General features: G+C 50.3%; 1 protein-coding gene across 2 annotated transcripts in view; it reads right to left on the bottom strand.

The window, feature by feature from the left end:
• TAOK1 (TAO kinase 1) overlaps positions 1-7,696 on the bottom strand; it is a 38,184-nt gene extending 30,488 nt beyond the window's left edge. Inside the window, exon 1 of one of the 2 annotated variants that reach the window (XM_089484212.1) lies at positions 7,649-7,696. The gene's annotated coding sequence lies outside the window, so the exon portion shown is untranslated. Of the gene's footprint in view, positions 1-7,034; positions 7,339-7,648 lie in introns of those variants that run through there. The other variant, XM_089484210.1, reaches the window with a different exon arrangement.
• Positions 7,697-12,896: the final 5,200 nt, after the last annotated feature.

Raw genomic sequence — 12,896 nt, 5'->3', positions numbered from 1 at the left:
GGCCCTGCATTCACTGCTGGCCCCTAGAATGGTTTCCCAGCTCCAGATCACCTGCAACTTTCCCTGAGATTAATCTACCATTTGAAGTGATCAGTAAGGCTGGCCTCTCCGCCATTCGCCAAGCCTTGAAACGGCACAATTCTATCTGCAACTCCTGTGGCCTTCAGTAGTAGCAGCTAAGCATTCCTGACCCAGTTGAGACCTCTGTACTACAAGTAGGTTTCACATTGAGTTTGGAACTGCCAGCCATATTAGATCTCAGCTGGTCCAAAACTCTTTGGGACGTCCATTTGGGCTCGGAAAAACAAAGTTCAGAAAATTATAAATCAACAGACCTGCTATGTAATACTCTGGCAAGCCTGCAGTGAATCACTCCTTCATAAGGCAAGTGAATGAGACCCCTATTATCAGCTCCAGAGTCAAACTCTGAAGCCTGCAGCGTTTGGTAGATACTTGCATGTTTGTTTTCAGCGCCTTCTCTAATAATCCATCACACTGGAGGTACTGTTTTTCGCTCCTGCAACTCAGTGCAACACCCATGGCTTCTGGTCAGTCCTCTGCTCCGATCTCACAGCCGCCTCTCCTGGGCAGCAACCCAGAAGAAAGCAAGAGAGGCACACGCCACCCTTTGAGCTCGCTGGAGGAAAGGTGGGATATGAACGTATTGATAAACATACGCCACATTAGTGCTAACCATGCACCAGTGTGCTCAGAAATAATAAAACCTTACAAATGAATTGGACCTCTTGCAAGTTACTTGGGGTGGTATGCAACAACTAAAATTGGTATGGTCCAACAGAATTGATCAACAACAAGAAAGGAAAGCAAAAAGAATGGGAAAAGAAAACAAATGTTTGTGTCCAGTTCTGGGCGCCACAATTCAAAAAGGACACTGAGAAAGTGGAGCGTGTCCAAAGGAGGGCGACTAAAATGGTGAAGGGTCTGGAAACCATGCCCTATGAGGAACGACTTAGGGAGCTGGGGATGTTTAGCCTGGAGAAAAGAAGGTTAAGAGGTGACATGATAGCCCTGTTTAAATATTTGAAGGGATTTCATATTGAGGAGGGAGCAAGCTTGTTTTCTGCTGCTCCAGAGACTAGAACATGGAATAATGGATGCAAGCTGCAGGAAAAGAGATTCCACCTGAACATTAGGAGGAACTTCCTGATAATGAGGGCTGTTTGACAGTGGAACAAACTCCCTCGGAGTGTAGTGGAGTCTCCCTCCTTGGAGGTCTTCAAACGGAGGCTGGATGGCCATCTGTCGGGGATGCTTTGATTTGGATTTCCTGCATGGCAGAATGGGGTTGGACTGGATGGCCCTTGTGGTCTCTTCCAACTCTATGATTCTATGATTCTGACTTAGGGAAAGGAAGTTTGAGGAATGGGTCTCCTCTGCCACAACACTCCAGTGGATTCTGGGAGCAGAGTCTGTTTCCACTGGTCCTTATCCAATGGTCATCTTGACTGTTGAGCGACTGGCTGACCGTCATCCTGCGTAAACCTGAGAAGGCATCCTGGAACAGACAGGTTGCAACATTTGCCCTCTGGCTGCACACCGGTGCGAACGATTGGTCGGGTGGGCAAGCTCTGCTTCAAGGAAACTTGGTAAGAGAGCGTGTGCAGTCAGGAGCACAGTTCAAGAACCACCTCCCTGGCGTATTGTCCAAAAAAATTTCAGACAACACCCAGTATAATGCGTAATGCATCTGGAAGGGAAAACAGGTGTGGTCTCTGGGCCCTTTGGTGCTATGGCAAAAAACAAAACAAAAAAAAGCCCACAAGTATGCAAGAAATGATCAGATCCTCCTCTGATCAGGAAACTAACTGACCTGAAAACCAAATGCCAGGGCAGCGCATGCCTTATCAAACAAAGTGAGATTAAATAGGAGAGACTCACACGACCAATTCAGTGAATCCAGACCATCCTAGGTCTGGCACTTCTCCTGAGAGACTGGAAATAAATGCCTGTAGCTTCTTCACAGTTAGGCAGGTTTCTTAAGGTAAACCAGGGGTGTGTGGATGAAGTATTGATATCCCACCACCTTAAAAAAACACCGTGGAACCAACAGTTTCACAGTTGACAAGGCCCAGCCTATTAAAACAACCCCCTTGCTCAAACACAGCCCAACACAACAGACAGAAATGGACCCTATAGCTACCCAGGTCACTCAATACAAACAGAGAAAGGGGCAATAGGAAGTTGTCAAAGTACTTCTGCCCAAAATGGCACCTTTAGGCTGGACTCCTGAGGGAATGCCCTCTGCTCAAGAAAGATTTCTGTTCTCTAAATAGTCAGGGAAGATAAGAGTGAGAGGGTCGGTGTGATGCTGAATGTTGGACACTGGGAGACCAGAGAGCAAATCCCCACTCTGTCATCGAAACCCCAAATCAACAGGTGACTCCACACACAAATCCAGCACTGATGTCTATTCTGGAAGAGATCACACAAAGAGTCCACTTTGCCATTAGCCAAAGGAAGGAAAAGCTCATGAGATGCTTCAACCTGTGACAAAGGCGTTCAAGAAGCACATGGAGCACTGCTTAAGACTACCATGATGGCAGTGGCTTCGAACAGGGGTTGAAGTCAAGAAACCAGTCTATCCAAAGGGAATGAGCAGCAGAAGAAGCAGTGGACTCCAGAGCAGACCGCCAGGAAGGCTGGCCTGGATCAGAAGAAGCAGAGCAACTGGCTCAGAGGGACACTGAAGCTGGAGGAAAACAGGAAGGCTTGAATCAGGGAGAGCTGCACCTAAGAAGGCAGGATATTATTATCAGTGGGATCTGCAGTCAGACATGTCTTCTATGTGAGAGAAGTAACAAACTGGTTCTGACTGACTGCTCAAACCTATTAGGGATGTCGCTCAATAGCAGAGCTCAAGCTTTGCATACAGTAGTAACTCGTAGTAGCGTCAGAAGGCCCAAAGAAAGGCAACTACACATACTCTGGTTTGTAGGGAACTTCAGGACAGGAGCGTCTGGTCTGTTCTTTACCTGGCCCAGCAAATCTACAACACCACACCTTATCCCTGTCTGTGACCATACCAGGGACATTTGCAAAGAACCCGCCAAAGCAAATAGGCAATATATAATCCCCACCCCAACAAGTAAGCAATACTAACATCAAATGTAACACCCCCCCCAATATATTTGGGATAAGGCCTCCCTCCAAGATACGTTAGAGAAAACTACCAACCAATTTCAGCTACAATACTCAGCTCTTTCTTGGGCAAACAAGAGAGAGAGAAAAAGAAATGTAACCAGGGCCCACTAATGAATATCCCAGATTGGAGGTGGCCCCAAAAGCATACCCCAAACCGAAGCTGACACTACAGGCAAACTGTCCAACTTAAAACTCCCTTCCGGCTATTGAGCCCTGGCTGAGAGCCATCGGCCAAAACCCTTTAGCTCACACCAGGGTATAAGGCAGCATTGTGTGGCCCAGGATTCCTCAAGCTAGTAGGCTCAGGACGGCAGCCAAGAGCTCTGGGCAAAGGTGCAGCTCTCCAGGCATGGGACTACCCCAAGCCAAGCAGCCAAGGGGAAAGTAGGGGGGAAATGGGGTGTGGAAGGTCACGCAGCCTGAGAAAAGCTCTGGGTGTGCATGTGTCAGCAAAATGATACCTTTCCCTCCTGGAAAACAGTCTGATTTCTGATAATGGCCCACATTTTTAGGTTTTATTTGGAATGTTTATGGCTGCCTCCATGTCACAGTCTGCCTTCTAGAAAAAGAAATATAAAACATAATGAAACTACAACCACACAGACATGCACAACAATGCAAACCCAAACTTTGGGAAGAATCCGCTTCACTAGGGTTCCTGCATCCTGCACACCCGCCTTGTGGCAAGGAATCTGTTTGGGGTCGGTAATGGGAGAAGGTGTCACATAAAGCAATTCGTCGCCGAACATAATGTCCTGTGCGGGATGTAATTGTATGGAAGACAGGAGAGGCTGGTGTGAAAAGCAGTTCACTCAACAGCCATGCACACACATCCATTGAGTACAGAGAGAGGAGCAATGTGTAAATCGTATGGCCTTAGGGGTGAGCAACGCAGGGGGTAATGTTCGGTGTGTGCCACTTCTGGTTGGAGAAACTGGTAGAGCAGGGCACAGAGCAGGATGGGAGCAACCGTTTGCCCACTGACCAGGCCAGGAATCTGGAAAAAACAAGACTCATTGGCTTACAAATGCATGCACAGGAATGAGGAAGATGTCCACCCAGGAAAACACTTCTAAGGCAAGCCACTTGCTGATGCTTTTTGTTCCCTTAAAACACACACGCACACAAACACACCATCCATGCACATGCGATATTGAGGTGTCAAGATCAAGCCTAAATACACAATGAGCTTTTCAAACGTAGGAGTTCCACATCCTCCAAGGCTTCACAGAGGAAAACCGGGACACATGTAGCCATGAGACACCAGAGTGTGGTCAAGGTGGCAAAGGCGATGAATGAGGAAGGAGGACACACAAGCTTGCAGTCTGCTTTTGCTGGAGTCGACAGGGAAAGGTAAGGTTTGATTTACTCCTTCTTCCAACCGAATTAATTGAGTTTTGCACTTTTAACTTGGTTTGCAGCAACTGAGGCAAGCTGAGGACGGAGGGAGAGGAGGAAGAAGAAACCAGGACATTTAAAATGCAATTGAAAAAGCAAGATGGGCCCCAGAACAAACTCCAACTCCCAGAATTCCATAGCCTTGAGCCAGGATGCTGAAAAGCGGTGCCAAACCGGGTCATTTCTCCAGTGCGGATGCAGCCCATGTCTTTCAAACAACCGTAATGAAACTCCAGCCCAATCTAGAACCATGTTGCCAAGGCTTGAGCCAGGAAGGTCAGCTGCGCCTGTCCTTGGGAGCAAGCAGCCAGCCAAAGTCACAAAGCAAAACTGCAGGACACGAAAGGGAACCAAGCAGGACTGTCTTGTAAGGAGAAGCAAGCCTCAAGGATGAGTAAGACCACACACCTCTGTGGCCTTTCTTTCAGAACCTATCCAAGAGCGAAAGGCAGAGTTGGCTCCAATCAAATACCAATTCTTTCCCCAACCGGGCCTCTAAAAATACCACGTAACCCAAAACGATCCGTCGTGAGGCACGGAAGACAAAAGGCTCAACGCTTTCCCTTTTGGCTGCAGGAATAACCACAGCGAGATCCAGGGATTAGTCACAGCGTTTATCAATACGCCGAGGCCATGGATATATTACGCGCACGACAACCTGCTTTTGAGTGTCGCCCGGTTCCTCGCACCACACCCCTCGCGGAGGAGACGTCAAACGGTCTGTCTGAGCTCAGTGACATGGTTTGGCCAGCAGCCTCCCAAAGCAGCAGTGAGTGGGACGCTCAGAGAGCAAAAGGGAGCATCTTGCGACCGGCTGAAAGGGGCCTTGATCCCCAATGAACAGGCCAAGTGCTGCTTGCTTTATGCAACGGACAAGTCACCCCCAAACCCCAGCCCTTCAACATAAAGATGCCTCTGCGTTGTTGCTCTGATCCCATCCCATCCTCACATCCACTCCCTGGAGGAGTAGCTGCCTCCTAATCCAGATTCTCCCCCCATAAATAAGACACACACCCCCCCCCCATGTGACTTTAGCCAGAGGTTCTCCCTCCAATGCCCTACAGAGAAATTGCCCCTCCTCCTCCCCATAACATCTTCTGGCTTCTGCCTCAAAGTCCCCATTGCTTCCTGCTTTCAAAACAAACCTCTCTTGCAGGAATGCCTCTGTGTTGTTCGTCTTTTGAAGAGGGGGGCAGGCAGAAGCCCCTCTCAAACAGATGGACCATCTCCTCCCTTATGACACATCCCAACTTTTCACCAGAGAAAGCGGCCTCTGAAGCCTTACTTTCCCTCCTTGGAGACACAGAGAGGGAGACATCAATACATGAGACAAACAGAGAGGACAAGTCTTGTGTCGACTTACGGGGACCCCATGAATTTCACAGGGTTTTCTTAGGCCAGGAATCCTCAGAGGTGGTTTGGATGGTTCCTTCCTCTTATAGCACTGGGCATTCCCTGCCGGTCCCCCATCCAAGGACTAACCGGGGCGGACCCTGCTCAGCTTCCAAAACCAGGCAGGATCTGGCACCTTTGGGGTATTTAGGCCCCTGGGTGCAACGGTACAGATACACACACTGTGTGTGCAGCCATACATATCCATTTGGGCTTGTGTGTGTTGTTTCTGTTGTGTGCCTTCATGTCCTTTCCGGCTTATGGTGACCCTAAGGCAAACCTTAACATTAACCTGAACACTCTCTTCCTGAGAGTGAGAGCTGTGGGACTCAGAGAGATGTGGCGTCTCCTTCCTTGGAGGCCTTTAAGCAGAGGCCGGATGGCCACCTGTCAATGGGGCTGCTTTGATGGAGAGTTCCTGCATGGCTGAAGAAAGGGGTCGGACTGGATCCGGACCCTTTTGGGGTCTCTTCCAACTCTAGGACTCTCTACTGTGAGGTTTCCTTGGCAAGGTTTCTCCGGAGGGGATTCGCTATGGAATCCTGGGACTTGTAGTCCTGCGAGGCGCTTCGCCTTCTCCGTCGGGGCGCTCCGGGGCCCCAGGACCCCCTAACGCTGAACCGTGGAAGTTAAAGCGGGGCCAAACTGGAGTATTTCCACAGTGCGGACGCAGCCTATATACTGTCTATGTACTGGTGGTCCTCCAAGCATTTTAGACTTCGGCTCCCAGGGCAAGATGGCTGGGACTTCTGGGAGTTGGAGTCCAAAACATAAGGAGAGCCAAAGGATACACAACATACATACATACATATGATGAGATTGCATCTTACATCATATCTATACATATGGCATTTCTCCTGGAGGCGCCCTCCCCTCCAGAGGAGCAGCAAGGGGCGTGGCTTAGTCCGAGGCCACGCCCCCGTGTTATTTTTCTGAGGGGAAAGCAGGGGAGAAGCGCCCCGCCCACACAGGCCCCCTCGAACCCCTCCCTCATTAGCATACATTTGCATGGGGTTTCGACGCCCCTTCCCTCCCTCCCTCCCTCCCCTCCACGGAAGCCCCTCTCTCCGCCCAGGGCTCACCCTCCGTGGGTCCCTCGTCGGGGCCGCCGCCGCCCCTTCCTCCTCCTCCCCGTCGTCCTCCCCGTCGTCGTCGTCGTCCTGCAGCCCAGGCCTCGGCCCGCCCGCCCTGGCGCCCTGAGGAGGGCTGCTTGCGGGGCGTCGGGGGAGGCCCCTGGGGGAGCGGGCGGGCGGGCGGGCCGGAGGCCTCGGGCGGGGTCGGTGCGGCTGGGCGGCCCCGGTTCCCTTCTCCTCCTCCTCCTCGCCGCCTTCTCCCTCGCCGCCGCCTCAGTGTCTCCTCCTCAGCCGCCTTCAGCCCACCCGCCCTTCTTCCTCCTCCTCCTCCTCCTCCGCCGCCCTCCCTCTCTCTTTCTCTCTCTCGCGAGACTTCCGGGACCGGCCGCGAGACTTCGGACTCTTTTACCTCAGAGAAGAAGAGATAATGATAGATTGACAGCGAGCGAAGGGCGGGGCCAAGGGAAAGGAAGTCACGGCCGTCCACTGCGCGCTCGCGAGACTTGGAGGCCGGCCGCGAGGCTTCAACTTTTCCCCTCAGACTGAGGGAAGGATGAGGCCTTGACAGCAGGGGGCGGGGCCAAGAGAGGGAAGAAACTTAAAGCGTATTGGATTGTACCCACGTCCCTCTCGCGAGAGTTCGGCTTTCATCTCAGATCGACTAATACAAGGCAGCGGGGCCTAGGGAAGAAAGCAAGTGCTGTGTAGAGATTGGATTGGGTTGTATCCACGCCCCTCTCGCGAGACTTCAACAGGATGATAAATTGACGTCAAGGGGCGGGGCTAAGGGAGGAAAGCAAGGGCTGGTCGCGCTTTGGTGCGCATGCGCCGCCAGGCAAGGTCATCCTGGGTGCCTGTGGTGCGGAAGCACAGGTGGAAAGTGTCTTCTCACCCGCGCATGCGCTCTCCCGCGGAGGGGGCGAGGTTTACGCCTTCCCTATCCGCGCGCATGCGCTCTCTCGCTAGAGATGGAAAGGAGACTGTCATGCGGGGGGGGGTTTGACTTTTCTGGCGCGCATGCGCAGAAGTGGACTGAACCAACGGGGTGGAATGTACCAATAGGGTAAAAGGAGGAGGCAAAGAATCTGGACTGTACCAAAGAGACCAAATTCTGGGGGGTGTTGTTGAGTCAATTTGGTGGCAATTTGAGGGGAAGGCACTAAATGACAGGCGGCTGAAGAGTGTGAGGGAATTCACAGCAACCCTGCCAGGCAGGACAGACTAATGGAAAACTGCCTCGGCTCAATAATGCTATGGAATCCTGGGATTTGTAGTTTCATGAGGCATTTTACACTTCCCTGACAGAGACAACAAACAACACATCCCAGGATTCCATAGCACGGGGCCACGGCGGTTAAAGCGGTGTCAGAACTGCGTTAATTCCGTAGAAAACCCTCCTTGTGCAAAACTAAAAATCCCAGAATTCCACAGTACGTTGCCGCAGCGCTGTGGAGCCCTGGGATGTGTAGTTTCGTGAGGCGTTCGCCCTCCCCTGTCAGAGAGGCTGGTTGCAAATCCCACGGAAGTGGGCCACGGCGTGAAAGCGGTGTCAAAACCATGTTTCAATTCTTCCGTGCAGACGCAGCCAGAGAAGGCCAAAGTTTTCTCACACAAAAAAACTACACATCCCAGGATTCGTAGGCAGCGGGTGATAAAGTTGGACTAAAAGGAGCAGGAGTTTTCCTCAAGGGTTTCGCCACACGCCAAACGGATGCCTGGCATTTCCTTTGGGAGAGCGGCCATTTTGATGCGAATTGATGCAAATTACACAGCGACAGAGTCGGATTCGCTGGTTTTCCGATTTTGTGGACCAAAATATTTCAAGAGATATTGGCAGATTTAGGGCTGCCGTTCAATTATACACACACACACACAATGGCTCCTTCACACCCGCTAGGCTTTTGTGTGAAGGGCCTCAGTGAACGTGGGAAAACCACTCTTCTTTTTACCTCAGAGAACACCTCTCTAGGAACATCTCCAGGTCCTCCAGCGCAACTCTATGGCCAACATCTCACAGAGGCTGACCATAGATAGAATTGTGCAGGAGGACCTAGAAATGCCTAGAGAAGTGTCTTCTCAGGAAGCTCTATGTTCTCCAGCACAACTCTATGGTCAGCGTTTTGCGCTGAAGGACCCAGAGATTCCTAGAGAGAACAAGTGAATCCAAAGCGCAAATAATCCATGCCGCAAAAGTCAAAACTGCAAATGATGGCTGCCAACTCGGTTCTCCAAGTCGTGCCAAATTATTTCTAGCCTTCCCCCTCAGCTCCCTGGCTGCAAAGGCTTCCAAAGCGTCTTCCACATCCGTAAAACCAAGACAAAACAGCCCCTGACTTCAAGTTTGTAATCGGGAGGAAGAAGGAGAAAAAAGTGAGGTATAGCACAAAAGGAAAAAGCGGTGCGGAGGGTAAAGGAAAACCAGTGCAGTCAGGCATAGTTCCTATATATCTGATCAGACTTATATATGTATACTTGTCTTCTCCCCTCCAAAGTCAATCCAAATACAATGGGAGGGAGAACATGTGCAAATAAATATACTAAACAAATAAATAAATTCTGGTCCTGGCTGCTCTGGGTTCCAATCCTGACCTATTTGCATCCTCTTTTTGGCAGAACGCTGCTGCATTCATGCTTCTCAGAAGAACAAGAGGCTCTTATAAGAGGCGGTGAGTGAGTGACTCATTTTGCTGCAGCAAATGGGGAAACAGCAGCCCTTGCGATGCAGTAGGCAGCCTTTATATCCACAGGCCTGGATTAAAGGGGGACAGACCTACACTGATGGCTATGTGTCCACCCGCCCCCCCAAAATGGGGCTCTGTGGGGTTGGAAGGGTCAAGTGGAGGCACAGGTTCCACAAAATGAGGACACTGCACCCAAGGAAAAAGTCTGCCCCTTGCAATGACCGTTTTCTTTCAGTCCTCCAAATTTCTAGACTTCACCCACAGAACCCTCCTGTATTTTGGGGTTCACTTTCCATGGGTCGCTCGGCCTCGGCTGGGTTTCTAAATGTCCAGTGGACATTTTAAGCAACTGCAAGTGCTGGAAATTTGAGGAAGGAAAATGTAATCCAAGAGGAGGTGGTTCTTATTTTGGGGAGGCAATGCTTTTTGCCTGTTGGGAACACCCTCCTTGCCAGGTAGGAGGGTTGCCAAGTTGCAAACTAGACAGGGCTCTTGTCCCTTTAAGGGCTGGATAGAACAAAAGTGTACGGTTGCCACATGGCAAATTTGAGAGGCAGTGATTCCTGCCCCCCAACTTTGGCCACCTCCAGGTGTTTTGGACTACGACCCCCAGAAGCCCCAATCAGGGGTTCTTGGAGATGAAGTCCAAAACATCTGGAGGTGGACCAAAAGTGTGGGAATCACTGAGCATTCTGGAAATCAAGGTGCAATGATATTGGGAAGGCATAGCCCATGTATGCTCCCACATTTCAGGGAGGAAAACCAAGATATGAGTGACCTGGCATCATGAAGAGTGCAGCCAAGATGGCAGACATTACGAATGAGGAAGAACGGAGAAGCTAGGAGAGGATGCAGCGGTTTGCTTTTGCCTGAGCCAACTGGGAAGCTCAAGATTCAGGGCCTGAATCTTGCAGAGTTTCTTGTTGTCGTGTGGCTTCAAGTCTATTCTGACTTATGACAACCCTATGATGGGTTTTTCTTGGCAAGGTTTGTCCAGAGGAGGTTCGCTCTGAGGCTGAGAGTGTGTGACTTGCCCAAAATCACAGTTTCACGGCCGAGTTGGATATCAGTAATGCCTCTGATGCTGTTGGAGCAGGGCTTCCCAAGCTTTGGCCCTCTGTTTGTTTTGGACTTCAGTTCCCAAAAGCCACAGCCAACCTGACCAACAGTCAGGAATGATGGGAGCTGGAGTTCAAATCATCTGGAGGCCCAAAGATTGGGGACCACTGTGTTTGAGGCTGGAGCAAAAGTGGGTGGGAAACCCATGATCAGTTTAACAATGTGGACCAGTTTCCAACTGTGTGATCCTGCCCTCCAGTGGCCACTGGGCGAGTTGCAGGCTCTCCAAGGAAGCCATTAAGTAAGACTGCTGCAGTATTATTATTATTATTATTGTGGTAGAATTCAAACCTATAGACATGTTAATCTGTAGAGAGGTCTTGTAGCACCTTTGAGACTCACTGGAAGAAAGAAGTTGGCAGCTTTCCTAGGCTAAGTGCTAGACAGTGCTAGGGAATCGCTGCCTGGAGTCCCTTATATTGGGAGAAAGGCAGGAGATAAGAAAATAAAATCAATAATAATAATAATAATAATGGGAATTGTCGCTTTCGTAGACTAAATGCATCTGAGGAAGGAGGCCGAAGTCTAAGAAAGCTCACGCTGCCAACTTCTTTCTTTCAGTGAGGCTACAAGATCTCTCTACGTACTAATAGTATTGTATTGTGTTTAATAGGGCTTAAGCATCCATGGATTTTAGATCCTGGATCCAAATCCCAGCCAAGGATACCAAGGGCCCACTATGGAGTGGAATATAGTGCCCTTCCCAGTTGACGCCAGGCAAAAGCAAACTGCTGCAAGTCCTCGCCTGGCTTATCTGTTCTTCTGAATCACCTTTTTGCTATTTGGAGCATACTCTTGGTGGGTTACATGCGTCCTGGTTCAATATTAGAGGTTTAGGGAGACTTTGGGGTGGAAGGACCCCAAGGGTCCTGATGGATGACCTCCCAAGACCCCTATCTGCCTCTCAGCCTAAGGCTCAGGGCCCAGCCACATTGCTTCTTTCTAAGAAGCCTTGCTCTGGTAGTGAAGACTAGAGGAAGAGGAGTCCTTTCTGTGGACTACAACCCCCGAATCCCCTGTCAAAGGGATGGTGGGAGTTGTAGTCCACCCCCCCAACCAGAGGGATAAAATAGAAGTGGCGCACACATGCAAACTACAGCTCCTCTTTCTGACCTCTTCCAAGAATCATGATGATAATAATTAGGAGCAAGAGTAATTATGAAAACAATATTATTATTAATTATTAATACTACTACTTTATAATCATTATTGTTGGGGGGAACAGCCCCCTAAAAGACGAGGCTGGGCTTCCTAGTGCGTAGGCAACTTGGCACATCTTGGTGGGGGATGCTGGGAGCTGCAGTCCAAGCTTTCCCAGGTTCGCGCATGCATTTTCCTGTGCGGTTTGACTCTTAGGGGAAGCTGGGGGTCTTTCTTGGGACTCCAGCTCCCAGAATCCACGTGCCAGCTGTGTCCTTTTGTCCCTTTTTTGCCTCTCCTAAATCAACACTAGGCCATCCACCCAAAGGGCTTGCTTCTTTGCAACCACTCCAACCCCATCATCCTCTCCACCAGGATCCCCCCACTTTTGGGAGAGAAACCAGGACCCCATTAGAGTCCCCCTTTCTTGGAGAGATAAACCACAACCCCCTCAGGGTCCCCCTTTTTGGAAAGAGAAACAAGGACCCCCCATTAGGATCCCCCTTTTTGGGGAGAGAGAAAGCAGGATCCCCATTAGGATCCCCTTTTTTGGAGAGATAAACCAGGATCTTCATTAGGATCCCCCTATTTTGGGAGAGATAAACCAGGACCCCCCATTAGGACCCCCCTTTTTTGGGAGAAACCAGGATCCCCATTCGGATCCCCCCTTTTTTGGGAGAGATAAACCAGGACCCCCCACTAGGATCCCCTTTTTTGTAGAGAGAAACCAGCATCCCCATTAGGATCCCCCCTGTTTTGGGTGAGATAAACCAGGACCCCCATTAGGATCCCCCCTTTTTGGGAGAGATAAACCAGAACCCCCATTAAGATCCCCCCTGTTTTGGGAGAGATAAACCAAGTTCTTCATTAGGAACCCCCCTTTTTGGAGAGATAGACTAGAACCCCCATTAGGATCCCCCCTTTATTGGAG

This window comes from Sceloporus occidentalis, unplaced genomic scaffold, assembly GCF_023333645.1.
Source record: "Sceloporus occidentalis isolate IW3139 unplaced genomic scaffold, rSceOcc1.0.p SCAF_21, whole genome shotgun sequence".
NCBI lineage: Eukaryota > Metazoa > Chordata > Lepidosauria > Squamata > Phrynosomatidae > Sceloporus > Sceloporus occidentalis.
This window is presented reverse-complemented; position numbering and strand designations above follow the sequence as displayed.